Consider the following 12,189-nt stretch of genomic DNA (forward strand, 5'->3'; position numbering starts at 1 on the left):
CTTCCATTTTTCAGGACCCCTCAGGGCACAACCAATGTGTCAGGGGAGAGACCACAAATTCCCACATTGTTATTGTTCAGGTGTTAATTGTTGACTGTTAATTATCCTGTACCCACCTATATAAAAGAAGCATGTGTCTACCATTTTACTTTTTATCCCATTCCAGAGGTTTCCCCACTTTGCTTTCTCCCACCTCCCTAATCTATCACCAATGGATTTCATGTAAACCCACTTATGTCTCTTCCTTTGAAGGTAATTTATAAAACTAGGTGAAAAACCGCCATTCTCTGGAGCATTATCTCAATATGGTGAGGGTCTGCTTCCTGGCAGTTGTTGATAGTTTGGCTCAAATAAACTCACAAAAATTCTTTACAGGTTAGAATGTTTCTTACTTTAACACATAGGATTCCTTTCCCTTGACACACCCATTCCTGGTTTCTGTTGGAAGACAGTTCCTACATATCTTTTTTTATTTTTATTGATTTCAGAGAGGAAGGGAGAGGGAGAGAGAGAAACAATGATGAGGGAGAATCATTGATCGGCTGCCTCCTGCACACCCCACAGAGGGGATTGAGCCCCAAACCCAGGTAAGTTATAGTTCCTGGTTCAAATGCTAACCTTTAATGGCAATCTCCAAAAAGGCTACAAGTTGAGGCTAACAACTCCCTGGAAAAACTTGACTTTCCTTGTCTCTTTCTTTCATTGTGTTATCTGTGTGTCCCAGTTGCTCTGTGAATTTGTCTGTTTTGCTATCTATGTGTTTCATTCTGTTCTTAAAGGATTTTCCTTGTTTGTCTTGTTGTTTTCCCCCCTTAAACTTTGAGTGGGTAAAGAGTAGAAATTAATTGTATCTTTAAAAAAAAAAAGTAGAATACAAAGGTTAATGTTAAACCAGTAACATTCCCTTTCTAGGAATCCGGAAAGGACTTGGTTCTAGTCCAAGCTCTACCACTAGCTAGGGAAGCGATTTGCAACCTTTTTCATCTCATGGCACACATAAACTAATTACTAAAGTTCTGTGGCACACCAGAAAATATATCATTTTTGCTGATCTGATACATAAATAGGTATAATTTTGATTTGTTCACACCGAACAGCAATTGTTGTGTTGATAGTCTAAGGGAAAAGAAGTCAGTGCCCTTGACTAAATAGGCAAATATTGCGTGTTTTAAAAATTCTTGCAGCATACCAGTGTGCCTCTTGCAGCATACCAATATTGAAAATTGCTGAGCTAGGGGCATGACCTGAGCATAGTATTTCACTTTTCTGACTTCCTTCAACTATAAAAGAAAAGGCTGAACTAAATGCTCCCAACTCAGACACTCTGAACTTTTTTTTATCCTCTGCATAATTTCAGTGAAGAGGGCGACTAAGGTGTACCCAGAGCCTGGGAAGGAGAAATCTTGGTGACTATAACCAATTCGTGACCAACTTCTGTTTCTTCCTTCAGTAGAATGGATCTTCAGCAGAGGACCCCAAAGTTCAGCTAAACTATTGCAAAAGTCTAGCGGCAGTTTTCACTGTCTCTAATGTGCCCCACCTCATACCCCCAGGCATCCTTGCTGGGCACTACCACATTTCCAACCTCCCTGTCATCATCATGTAAATTTATGTAAGGAAGGACAACTATTTTTTAAATGTTGTGCCAGAAAAAAAAAAGTTCCTAAATGCAGACACCTCCCCGCCCCCCCCCCCCTTAAAGCAGTTGACTGCAAGGTGACTGCAAATAAAGGCAGAGATTGTTAGATTAGATAAAAGCAAGCCCCAACTATATGCTGTATAAAAGGAACCCACTTTAAATATAAGCACACAAGTTAAAAATAAAAGAGAGATAAAGATATACCATGCTAATAGGAATCAAAGAAAGCTGGGGTGGATGTGTTCATATCAGACAAAGCCAACTTCATATCCAATAATCTTGCAGAGATAAGGAGGATGGCTGCTGAATGCAACTGTTGCAGAGCTGGCAGTAGCAAGAACCCTTTCTAGAAATAGGCAACCACAGTGCAGACATAATTGAGTTTGTTTAGTAAGTGACTGAGGAAATCACTGGTGCTTGATGTGGGACACAGAGATGGCTTGGGCCTTCTCTGAGGCCTAAATGATGGAAATAGGAGGGTGGGGGCTCGGAGTTGGTTTGAATATTGCAGGGAGAACTTCCATAAGAAGTAGTGCTAATGCAAGAGACCAGGGAAACACGTGGGTAATAAATAGCCTGCTGCTGGGTCAGATTTGGCAGCAGATTTACACTGGGTGGCCAGATTATTATGATCTCTGAATGCATAATAATCTGGCCACTCAGTATATATTCAGTGTGTGTGTGTGTGTGTGTGTGTGTGTGTGTGTGTGTGTGTGTGTATTAGAGGCCCGGTGCATGAATTCGTGCATGGGTGTGGGGGTCTGGCCAGCTTGGCCAGGGCAGTTGGCCGGCCTGCCTGCTGATTGAACTCCTGGTCGAGGGGACAATTTGCATATTAGCCTCTTATTATATAGGATATACACTGAGTGGCCAGATTATTATGCGTTCAGAGATCATAATAATCTGGCCACTCAGTGTATTTGATCCACATACTTACCCCAGCTGTGTATCACTTATGATCTTCTAAGCTGCAACTTTTTTTTTTTTTGGTATGGCACAGTATACCACAAATTTAATGATCGAATGGTGCACTAAGGGCTGATGCCTGGAATAGGGGTGCGCTCACAACCTGAGGGCATAAGCACAGGGACCAGGAGACAAACGTCTCTCCTGTGAGTCAGCCTGCCTGGATGATCCTGGGCCTCCTCCGGGAGGTGGATTACCAATACTCAATACTGATAGCACGAGGCCACAGGACCCTGTGATGGTTGTGATTCAGATACAGTACTTGACTTCTCTGTCAAGATGATTCAGTCGAGTCTGTGTGGAGGACGGCACCTGCTGCCAGAGGAGGCCCCTAAGCTGCAACTTTTAAAATGCAATTCAAAATGATTAACCAATAATGGGATGAATTGTCTCCCATAACAGAAAGTCTGAGGCAAGAAGGCTATGTCCAACGCAATGACATTGAGACCCCAGATTCTTTCCATCCTTCTGATCTGCCTATGGCTGCCTTTTGGTTGGAAGATTATTGCAGCAGTTCCAGGCGTCTTAACCTGTCATGAACCAATGTCCAGAAATGGAACAGGGCTGTTTCTCCCTAGTATGTCTCATTTCAGACCCAAGAAACCTTTTATGAAAACCTACAGAAGACTTTCCCTCACACCTTATTGGTCAGAACTGAGTCACATGCCCACTTCTTGTTCAGCCCTGGCAAAAGGAATGAGACCACTATGATTGACTTGAGCCAATTAGGATTTACCCAAGTCACATGGGGCGGGGGTCGGGGGGGGGGGGAGATGGTCACTGAGATACACTTGGGGCTTGGCTATTAGGAAAGGGTGCAATCCCATTAGGTAGGCAACTACAGCTTGAGGACAGTTGCTAACATTTGCAATTTGGGAGATTTCACATAAAAAGTCTGATTTCCACCTTTGCTTTTTTTTTCTTAAAAGTTTTCAATTGTGCTAAAATAAATAGATTATAAAATTTACCATTCTGAACATTTTTTTTATTCCATTCTGAACATTTTTAAGTGTACAGTTCAGTAGTGTTAACTATATTCCCATTATTGTGCAACCAATCCTTCGAACTTTTCATCTTGCAAAACCGAAACTCTACCCATTACACAAATCCCTTCTCCCTCCTTCCCCCATCTCCTGGCAACCATCAGTCTACTTTTTGTTTCTATGAGTCTGACCACTTTATATACTTCACATAAGTGGAATCTTACAGTATTTGCCTTTTTATGACTTGCTTATTTCACTTAACAGAATGTCTTCAAAGTTTACCCATGTAGTAGCATGTGTTAGAATTTCCTTCCCTCCTCCCCCCCTTCCACTTTTAAAAAATCCTTACTCGAGGAGTGAGGACATTTTTCCCATTGATTTTTAGAGCGAGTGGAAGGGAATGGGGGAGAGAGAGAAAAACACTGATGTGAGAGAGACACATCCATTGGTTGCCTCCCACACTCACCCAATCTGGGTCAGAGATTGAACCCAAGACCCTCCTAGTGCGCAGGCTGACACTCTAACCACTGAGCCATGCTGGCCAGGGCTTTCCTTCCCTTTTTAAAGCTGAATAGTAAACATTTGTATGTATATACCACATTTTTGTTTACCCATTCATCTGTCAATGGGCTGCTCCCACCTCTTGGCTCGAGTGAATAATGCTGCTATGAACATGGGTATACAACCATCTCTTGGAGAGCCTATTTTCAATTCTTTTGCATATATACCCAGAAGTGAACTCTTTGGTTCATTTGGTAATTCTACTTTTACTTTTTTGAGGAACTACCATACTATTTTGCAGAGTAGTTGCACCATTTTACATTCCCACCCACAATGCGCAAGGGTTACAGTTTCTTCACACTGTGACCAGCACTTGTTATTCTCTACTAGTATTTCTTTTTATAGCAGTGAACTCATATGGTAGTTGTCTTTCTCAGACTGGCTAATTTCACTTGGCATAATACTCTTCAGGTCCATCCATGCTGTCGCAAAGGGTATGCTTCCAAAATCTTGGCTATTGTAAATAATGCTACAGTGAACTTGGGGTGCATATATTCTTTCAAATTATTGTTTCAGGTTTCTTTAGATAAATTTCCAGAAGTGGAATCGCAGGGTCATACGGTATTTGCATTTTTAAGTTTTTGAGGTAACTCCATATTGCTTTCCACAGTGGCTGCACTAATTTGCATTCCCACCAACAGTGCATGAGGGTTCCCCTTTCTCCACATCCTTGTCAACATTTGTTGTTTGTTGATTTATTGGTGATAGCCGTTCTGACAGGTGTAAGAGGATATCTCATTGTGGTTTTAACTTGCATTTCTCTGGTTGGTTTCTGGCATGTGCCCTGACTGGAAATCACATCTGCAACCTTGGTGTATTGGGATGAAGCTCTAACCAAGCAAGCTACCCAGGCAGGGCTGTTTTCCAGTGTTGCGTTGTTTAAGTTCTTTATAAATTTTGGATATTAACCCCCATCAGAGATCATTGGCAAATACGTTCTTCCATTCACTGGGTTGTCTTTTTCATTTTGTTGATGTTTCCTTTGCTGTGCAAGAACTTTTTAGTTTGATGTAGTCCCATTTGTTAATTTTTTCTTTTGTTTCCCTTGCCCCAAGAGATATATCAGAAAAAAAATATTGCTATAAGAAATGTCATGTTTTTACTGCCTTTGTTTTCTTCTTGGAATTTTATGGTTTTGATAAACATATCTAAGACTTTATTCCATTTTGAGTTTATTCTTGTGTGTGGTGTAAGAAGGTAGTGTAGTTTCATTTTTTGGCAGGTATCCATCCAATTTTCCCAACACTACTTATTGAATAGACTATCTTTACCTCATTGTATGTTTTTGCCTCCTTTGTCAAATATTAATTGACTATAAAGGCATGGGTTGATTTCTTATCTCTCTATTCTGTTCCACTGATCTATATATTTGTTTTTTATGCTAGAACCATGCTGTTTTGATTACTGTGATATCAGGTTGGGTATCATAGTATCAACTTTGTTGTTCTTTCTCAAAATTGCTATGGCGATTTGGGTTTTTTTGTGGTTCCATATACATTTATGGAATATTTCTTCTACTTCTGTGAAATACGCCACTAGTTTCTTGATAGGAATTGCATTGAACCTATAGATTGCTTTGGTTAGTATGGACATTTTAATGATGTTAATTCTTCCTATCACCTAACATGGTATATGCTTCCACTTATTTGTGTCTTTTTTTTTCTTTTAATATATTTTTAATGATTTCAGGGAGGAAGGGAGAGGGAGAGAGAGAAACATCAATGATGAGAGAGAATCATCAACTGGCTGCCTTCTGCACACCCCACACTGGGGATTGAGCCTGCGACTCAGGTATGTGCTCTGCCCGGGAATCGAACCATGACCGCCCGGTTCATAGGCTGATGCTCAGCCACTGAGCCACACCAGCTGGGCTGTGTCTTCTTAAATTTCTTTCTTCAGTGTCTTATAATTTACTGAGTACAGGTTTTTTACATCCTTGGTTGAACTTATTCCTAGGTATTTTATTCTCTTTGAAGCAATTATAAATGGGATTGTTTTCTTAGTTTTCCTTCCTGATAGTTCATTATTGGTGTATAAAAATGTAACTGATTTCTAGATATTTATTTTGTATCCTACTACGTTAGTGAATTCATTTATCAGTTCTAGTAGTTTTTTGGTGGAATATTTAGGGTTCTCTATATAAAGTATCATTTGATCTGCAAATAATGACAGTTTTACTTCTTCCTTTCCAATTTGGATGACTTTTATTACTTCTTGTTGTTTGATTGCTGTGGCTAGGACTTCCAGTAGTATGTTGAATAAGAGTGGTAAAAGCAGACTTCCCTGTCTTGTTCCAGAACTTAAGGGAAACACTTATAGTTTATGTCCATTGAATATGATATTGGCTCTGGATTTGTCACATATGCCTTTATTACATTGAGGTATATCCCCCCTATTCCCACTTTGCTGAGAGTTTTTGGTCATAAATGGGTGCTGGGTTTTATCAAAATGCTTTTTGCATCTATTGATATGATTTTTTTTAAAAAAAATTTCTTTATTGATTAAGGTGTCACATATTTGTCCTCATCCCCCCATTCCCATCCCACACCCCTCCCCACGGATGCCCCAACCCCCTGTTGAACTTAACCATTGGTTAGGCTCATATGCATGCACACAGGTCCTTTGGTTGATCTCTCCCCCCTCCCCCCACCCTCCCCTATCCTCCCTCTGAGGCCCGATAGTCCGATCGATGCCTCCTTGTTTCTGGTTCTGTTCTTGTTCATCAGTCTATGTTGTTCATCATTTCCCCTAGATGAGCGAGATCATGTGTCACTAGAGATATACTTATATGAACTGAATGTGAGACGAGCAATAATAGTTATGCTGACAGGCAAATGAATCAGTCTGTAGTGAGTTTCTTTCTGGACCAACAGTTCTTTTGAGACCCAATATCAATGTCCACCAGTTCCTTATGTGTACATGTCGGCACTGACCCCTCAGCTCTGGATGGTGGACAAATGGTGGTAATGCAGGTCCGATTCCCTCTGGTTTGGTCTTGGCCGGACCCAGGGGCACGTGGCCTCACCTGGACCCAGGGGGTGTGTGGCTTCACCTGGACCCAGGGGCGCGCGGCTTCACCCGGACCCGGGACCCAGCCTCACCCGGATCCAGGGGCGCGTGGCCTCACCCGGACCCAGGGGCGCGTGGCCTCTCCCAGACCCAGGGGTATTGATATGATTTATGTGGTTTTTAAAAAACCCTCACCTGACCGCTTGTTTGGATGTCCCCAGTGAAGATTACATACTGCTTTGATTCACTGCGAAGGAGTTAGAAGGATGAAATACTCTGGTACAGACAGGTAACTTAGCATCCCAAAAAAAAAATGAAATCTAAGTTGATTTCCCATGTTCCTGAAATTTATCTATAAGCACCCAATTCTTTTATGGCAAACATTTGAATAAACTTTTCTGAAGTACAGTGTATGTTTTTTTCTCTAAAATATAAGATGAAGAACATAATTTAAACTTTTCTTCATGATGTTCAAAATCTATAATAATAAAAGCATAATATGCTAATTAGACCGGACGTCCCGAAGCTGTGGCTGGGAGGGTCCCTGTGCCTGCTGGTGGCCGGAGGGAAGCCCAGGTCCTGGATGCCAGAGGGAAAGCCGGTGCCAGCAGCTGGGGGAAGGAAGGTCTACTCTTGCATGAATTTTGTGCATCGGGCCTCTGGTAGACGATAATTACTGAGCTGCTCTGAGTAATATAGGGTTACCTTCAGAAGGTAATGAAGTGTGGAGGGTTGTTTGTCTCTTCTGATTTGAGGGTTCTTGCATTAGCTAGGCATATTTTTTTGTTTCTTACTTTTTAAGAGGTTCTTCTTGCTACTAACAATAAATCTGCCTGTGGCATTCTGCTCTCACTTCCTAGTTGATGCTTCTAGCATAGTGTGATCTGGGAGCAGATTGCCACATTTGGGAGGATTGCAGACGTCAACAATGGCAAGAAAAAGTCCATTTAGTTACTCCATTGCTTTAGAGCTTAGCTGTAGGCGGTGGGGAACCTGGTGAGCTCACTCAGAGGTGAAAGTAAGGGGTTGAGAGCCAAGAAGGCCATAGTCACAAAAGTCATGGAGCAGGCTCGGAGTGCCCAGGGCTGTGGAAACTGCCTGGCTTCAGTGGCACCGAGGCTCTGCCTGTTGTTCTTTAATGGAAAAATAAAAACATTCGTCTGCCTTCTCCATCTGCCCTCTCTCTCGAGTACCCAACTTAATTTCTCAAAGGACTCGATACAGTTTTATTTTTCCCAAGAAAATTCTCTTTGGATTATGTCCAGGAATTATTTTTTTCTCTCTGTGGAAAGATTTTGTTTCTTGTAACTTTTTTCACTATGAACATTTTCAAGGACAATATGAGAGAGGACAGGATAATTAACCCCCATATACCTATCATTTAGCTTACATTAGTTATCAACTTTGCTATTTTTATTTTAGTTCTCACCTCCACATGAGTGGGGGTCATGGAGTATTTTAAAACAATGATAATATTTATTTCAGGGACACATTATTTTTTACAATATAATTACAATAAGGATATCATACCTTCCATTTATCATCATGAGCCATAGCACTAGCATGGGAATTTATAAGTATTATTTTTAGTCCTCCCAATAACCCTGTAAGGTAAATTATTCCCATCTTCTATACTAATAAAAGGGTAATATGCTAATTAGACTGGGAGACCTTCTGGGAGACCTTCCGGACGTCCTTCTGGACAAAGCCATGGTGGTGGGGCTGAGGCAGAGGTGGTTAGGGACGATCAGGCCAGGAGGGGAGGGCAGTTGGGGGCAAGCAGGCCAGCAGGGGGGGAAGTTTGGTGTGATCAGGCCAGCAAGGGGGGGCAGTTGGGGGCAATCAGGTCGGCAGGGGTGAGCAGGCCGGTGGGGGGGGCAGTTGTGGGCGAGCAGGCCAGCAAGGGGGGGCAGTTGGGGGTGAGCTGGCTGGCAGGGAGGGCAGTTGGGGCAGGCCAGCGGGGGGGCAGTTGGGGGCAATCAGGCCAGCAGGGAGGCACTTGGGGGTGATCAGCCAGCAAGGGGGGGCAGTTGGGGGCAAGCTGGTTGGCAGGGGGGGGCAGTTGGGGGCAATCAGGCTGGCCGGGGGAGCAGTTAGGGGTGATCAGGCTGGCAGGGGGCAGTTGGGGGCCATCAGACAGCAAGGCGGGGCAGTTGGGGCGAGAAGGCCAGAGGGGGTTTGGGGCAGTTGGGGGTGAGCAGGCGGCAGGCAGAGTGGTTATGGGCGATTAGGCAGGCAGGCAGGCAGGTAAGCAGTTAGGAGCCAGCAGTCCTGGATTGCGAGAGGGATGTCTGACTGCTGGTTTAGGCCCGATCCTGGCAGTCGGACATCCCCCAAGGGGTCCCAAATTGGAGAGGGTGCAGGCTGGCTGAGAGACACCTCCCATGCACGAATTTCGTGCACCGGTCCACTAGTTTTATAAATATAGAAATTGAGGTTCTGCCTTAATTTGTATACAAAAGAAATCAGGCTAAATGGTGGTACTTTAGTTAGAATGCAGTCTAGGCTATGGTAACAGAAAAGCCCAAAATGCAAGAACCTGAATAATTTAAGTGGTTTTCTGTATCATATAAAAGTTCAGCTAGGTCCAGGCTATTTCTAGGACTAGCATGGCAGCTTGATGGCAATAGAAACCCAGGCTTCATCTCTCGTGGTGTTCAGCTATTCTTAGCACCACAGATCAAGAGGGCTGCTCCGGTTTCCATCATCAGGTAGAATGGAAAAGGAAATAGTGGAGGGCACGCCCATTCCCCTGAAGGGCCACATCCTGAAGGTGCACAGGTAACTTCTCACCAACCATTGCCCAGAACTTAATCACATGGTGACACCTGTAAGGGACACTAGGAAATGTAGTCTTTATTTTGGGCAGCCCATGACCAACTAAAAATCAGGTATTCTATTATAAGGGGGAAAAGGGAACAACCAGGAGTGCCTTCATGGATGGAAGAAAGGGTTCTTTTGAAGTCAAGGGCATGGTTTTGAGTTCTTCAGCTCTTTTGGCTTCAAATGTGTCCATTTAGTAAATCTAGAGGCACCTGATTAAATTATAGATAGATGTTCTTTGGTGATGAAGGACTTCGGTTATTTAGCCCTGTGCCCATGAGGTTGTTTTTTGTTGTTATTGTTGTTCCTTTTTTTTGGTTTAGAACACTTATAACCATACTATTCTTTTAAAATGAAATTTTATTTTAATAGTAAATTGACATTATGTGTTTTAATCCCATTGTCCAGAATGGAAAGGCCCTGATTACTAGTATATACCATAACTGCTCTGCCAATGATGGTTTGGGATTCAGCTCTACTCTTTAACACTTGGGTGGCTGTAGACAAATTGCCTTCTTCAAGCCTCCTTTTATTTTCTACAAAACAGGAAAACTACTATCAACCTCAGTTGTTATGAAGATTAACTAGATGATGGATGAAAGTTCTGAAAGCGAACACCTGACAAATTGTATCTATGTAACAGATATATGTGTAGTATCTCCACATAGATAATCCTGTCCTATTCAATTCCTGTCATTTCTAAAATTAATAATTACAGCATTGGAAGACCTGGGGTAGGGAGGTAGGGGCTGGCAGATGGAGGGGGCAGGAATGGGGACATTTGTAATATTGTCAACAATAAAAATATATATTTAAAAATAATCATGATAATAAAAAATAATCACAGCATTTTCATACCTATCACTTAGTTTGGGCATCATAGTACCCTGTGTAGTACATAGAGCACTAATACTTATGCTTCTTCTCTCCTAGATTAGGAGATACAAACTCAGAGATGAATTTGCTTGCCCAAGGTCACATTTCTCTCTTAACTGGATCGTTCCCACGTGGATTCAAACCCTTTCTTCTGGCTACCAGGTTAAACAAATGACAAAACAGCCCTCTTTCAACCCCCAACTCCCTCCACCCCTCCCACCCCCTCTTTCAGCCAAGCTTTTCGAAAGTTATTGGCACACTCTGCCTCCATGTCTTCACTTCCAATTTACTCATCAACCCACCCCATTTGACTTTTTGCCTCTTCACTAGATTTGCTTCTAGCAAGAGCCTGACCTTAAGGTCTCTACTCCCTCTTGTGCCCACCCCCGACAATCTCATCCATTCCTATGGTTTCAGATGCCAGAAGTTCATCAGACCACTTTTCTGAGCTCTAGTCCAACTACTCTTGGGGTGAGAGTAGAGGATAGGTTACAAGAGTTTGGTGTAAGACACAGACACCATGAACCAGAAAGGCAATAGGACTAGAAAGAGAATGCTGAGTAGGGAAGATGTTGGAGATGGAATGGCTATGGAGTAATGAAGGAGAAGGGATAGTCAAAGGTGACTGTAAGATTTTAGCATTCGGTTCCTGGGATAATGTTGCTGACACACATGGGGGAGACTGGAAGGGGATATATTTGGGAAGCAATATCATGCAGTTAAATACCCGAGTCTGGGGTAAGTATGGAACATCTAAATGGAAAAGTCAGTCTTTTCTCCTTACAGGTTTCTCCTCTTGATGAACCTCCCATTCTACTCTCCTCCCCCTTCCAACTATGGCCTTCACAGTAGCACTGTCTCTGCTTGAGACAATACAGAAGTAGACAGAAGGGAAATAGTTTTGCTTCTCCACTGGGGCAGGTCACTATCCCAATCCACAATGAGCCATCGATAGAAAATTTTTAGAGCATGTACATAGAATCCCAGGCTCCTGAAAGCATTTCTGACAGTTTTTATTTTTAAAACCCTCACCCCAGAACGAGAGAGAGAGAGAGAGAGAGAGAGAGAGAGAGAGAGAGAGAGAAGAAACATCTATCAATCTGCAACTCAGATATGTGTCCTGACCAGAAATTGAACCAGCAACTTTCATTGTATAGGACGACACTCAACTGACTGAGCCACTCCAGCCAGGTTCTGACAGGTTGTTTTTAAAGGCAGGTAACAAGCAAACATATGTGATACCAATACTTTAGTTTCTGTATGGGACAAAACATAAGGAGACCTGAAGGCGGAATTGGCTATCACCGGGAGTTTCTCAAGGTGATTTTCACA

Source organism: Cnephaeus nilssonii, assembly GCF_951640355.1.
Source record: "Cnephaeus nilssonii genome assembly, chromosome: 5".
Taxonomy (NCBI): domain Eukaryota; kingdom Metazoa; phylum Chordata; class Mammalia; order Chiroptera; family Vespertilionidae; genus Cnephaeus; species Cnephaeus nilssonii.